The following is a 3,692-nucleotide window of genomic DNA, read 5'->3' as shown; positions in this document are numbered from 1 at the left end:
TTCGCATGCCACTGTATATATACACTATATATATATATATATATATATATATATATATATAAAATAAAAAAACACTCTAAATCTGTGGGTGAAGTGCTATGGATGCCCTGGCCTAGCGATGGACAAGAAGTGGGGCTGATGGGGTGAATAAGCAGGATTAAGTTTCTTGGCGTGACCGCATTTTAAAGAGGATTTGGCCAGCTGCACAACACACAACTGATCTGACATTGAGCATTAGATTTACACCAGATAACCTGAGCTACAGCCCAAAACCCTGACAAGAAACCATCATCAGGATCTGATGTGGAAGGACCGCCTTCTAGGAATGGAATTAAAATGTAATACTAAATTGAAATCACTTAAATTGCATTGAACCATCAAATGAAATATGATTTGTATTAGAACATTCATGTCAGCAAAGGCAGGGTGAATCAGTGTGGACAAAAGCTCCTCAGTCCTGCTGCAGGTCACTCAATATGCTGATGCCATCTAGTTGTCGCTACGCAACACAGCTCAGAGTCACAGATGTTAGCAACAAAAGCCAAGCTTCAATTCATCTTCTTTAAGTCCGTCTGGATACCAGTTGCCCAACTTCCTTCTGTCAACAGATAGATGGCAAGCATTACCAATCTAGCAATAACGTTTCAAATTCAGGCTTGCACATAAATATGGAAAAATGTCTGTTTGAGTGAGTTTGGAGCCTATAATTACGCTGCGTCCTGTGGCATTGCTGTTTATTCCATCTGAAAACATCAATGTTACTGAGAAAACAACTTTGTCTCGTACCATATTTGAGACGACATATTAAGGCAAAACAACAGTTTTTACTAAACCTCTTGGGTACCGTTACTAACTCAGACTAGCTTTACAGAACACTGCATAGCAATGAAGCAGAGATTTCTGTGAATAGCGTAATTTTCAGTAAACTGTGCTCATAAAGTGGTCAAATTAATGGGATATTATTCTTATTTGGACTAGAATGAAGTGGCAAATGGGAAAAACAGGATTAAATAAAGGGATTAAAAACTGTAAACGGTAAGCTAATAACAAATTGTCTTTACACCCTGAATATATGTGAACACATCTTAATCATCATTTTCATGTTAAATATAATGTTCAAGTTAAAAAGTATATTTAATTCATAAAAATAACATTTTTGTGGAGGTTGACCCTAATGATATTTTACTAACAGAACTAACCTTTTCAGGTCTGATATTTTAAGGAAAAAGAAGAGCATCACATCATTAATCCACTATCAAGAATACTAGAATGATTTGAATCAATACAAAAATGTTGCATTAATTTACCTTGCTTTGGTTAAACATACTCTTCATATATTATTACTTTGTGTATCCTTGTGGTAGCATTATAAAAGTCCTCTAATTGCTGTTTTACCATATGTTTAAATATTTTATTAAAAAAAAAAACTGTATAAAAAAAATGTACAGATCCGCCCTTGACATACATTAGAAAAGAATGTCTGGGAGAATGGGGGGAATCCGAAGATAGAATCGGGAGTGAACAGTCAGTTGGCTGATCATTTGAATCAGGCGTGTTTTATTACAAAGACATCTAAAATTTGGTAAACACTAGTCTAAATTACTCATTAGTGTAAAGAGTGGAGACTCCCATTGTTTTTCTACAGAAGTCAACAGTGTTGGCTATGAAACTGCAGTTGAACTACACACATTAAAGATAAAAGAGAGCGCAAACACAAAAAACATGGAGGGAAGAGAGAGGCAGCGAGAGGAAGTGCTTGGTGTTCAGAAAAACAGGACATTAAGTTGGCTAAACTCCATCAGATTCCTTTAGAACACAGGAAGCCTTTCAAGATGTCAGCAATGCAAGTTGGCAGCAGATTTGTCCTCAAAATATATCTATAAATCACATTAAATGAAATATTATAGAAAAAAAAAAGATATTTTTAGACAGACCGATCTTGTCTCCTGCACACCTACACAAGGGGCTGTTAATACAAGAGGCAGCTCATTTTTCATAGTTAGGGTAACGTTAAAAATTGTTTTAAATTGTCATTGCATTTTAAAATGTCATACCGTAAGACATGATACAACAGCCACGTCTACCTGACGCATGTGGATATAGACCAACAGTTGTGCAAAGACCAACATAACTTGCAATGTGAGAACATGATTACTAAGAATCTGAGGCTGGTTACACTAACTTTATAGTTGCTGCAACTAAATATTTGATTGTTGCATTATTAAATTTAGCTGAAACCAGGAGTAACAACTGGAGTAAAATAACAGACATTAAATTACATCAGTACGCATGTTTTGCCTAACAGACGTCAATCTTTAGTTGTTGACATTTACAGTGAGAACTCCTCGGCACAGAATCAATCTAAATAGTGTGTGCATCACCCTGTGCTGATGCGTGTCAGGGATGTCATGACAAAACAAAAATATAAATCAAAAATATATAATGTTGCTGTATTAGTTTGTCTCTTATGCTCACCAAGTCTCATTTATTGGATCAAAAATACGGCAAAATATATATATAAAAAAAACAGCAATACTGTGAAATATTATTACAATTTAAAATCTATTTTAATATATTTTAAAAGTAAAAGAGCTGAATTTTCAACAGGCATTTTTCCAGTCAGTGTCACATGATCCCTCAGAAATCCTTGTATATGCTGATTTGGTGTTAAGAAATATTTCTTCTTATCCTCAATTAGGGCTGTGCGATTAATCGAACAAATCGCAATCGCAATATCTGTCAAAAAAATCGCAATTTGATATTTTCCCCCAAATCGCACAGCCCTATCCTCAATGTTAAAAACAGTTTTTTTGTGGAAGCCGATTTTTTTTTTCCCAGGATGAATATGAAAGATTAAAAAAAATGTATTTGAAATATAAATGTACTGTAAACAATGTCTTTCCTGTCATGTTTGATATATTTCATGCATCTTTGCTGAATAAAAGTATAAAAAAAAATGTTTATCTTACTGACCCCAAACAAAAGTGTATTTATTAGCCCTTATCTTATTAATTTTAATTATACTCATTTTATTTCATGATTATTTCTTCATTAAGAATTATGGTACACCCAAATAAAGAACAGAGTTCCAAACTAGTAGTCACTAAGTTTCTAGTGTGAACTTTATGTCCCAACTCCCAATTTGAGTAAGACCTTACAAATGGTTGGTGCAACCCTTGCCTGGTTTCCATGTGTGCTCCATTATACGAATACAGAAAGAGGAAGTCACAGTATCAGTTATTTAGGTTATAAAGAGTTTAAAAGGAAATGTCCTGGACACGTCTCAAAGAAATGCTTATCTCAAAATATCCTGTTCACATTCTTTAAGGAAAAAAACAGCAAATAAAACAATGACATCTGTGTTGTTAAGCCCCCTCCACATCAGCGGTCACAGAAGCTCAACACCCACAGAGTGTAAACACTTTATAGAAGTGACTTTCATTCTCATTAAGTAGCTGTCAGTCTCCCATGAAACGAAGACCCTCGCACACACTTAAGTCCCAGAATTCCACCAGTTACCTACATAAACACACCCAACAAATGCACAATGGGACGACGGCAATACCTGACACAGGTAATGGTGTGTTCGCTAAATGAGACAGCCGCAGAAAGAACAAGGGATGGTAAGGGGAAGTAAGGTAGAAGAGACCGAGAGGGCAAAGAAGGGTAAAAGTGTCAGATATTCTATTGGT

This window comes from Sinocyclocheilus rhinocerous, unplaced genomic scaffold (assembly GCF_001515625.1).
Source record: "Sinocyclocheilus rhinocerous isolate Xijiao unplaced genomic scaffold, SAMN03320098_v1.1 scaffold1371, whole genome shotgun sequence".
In the NCBI taxonomy this organism is placed as follows: Eukaryota; Metazoa; Chordata; class Actinopteri; order Cypriniformes; family Cyprinidae; genus Sinocyclocheilus; species Sinocyclocheilus rhinocerous.
This window is presented reverse-complemented; position numbering follows the sequence as displayed.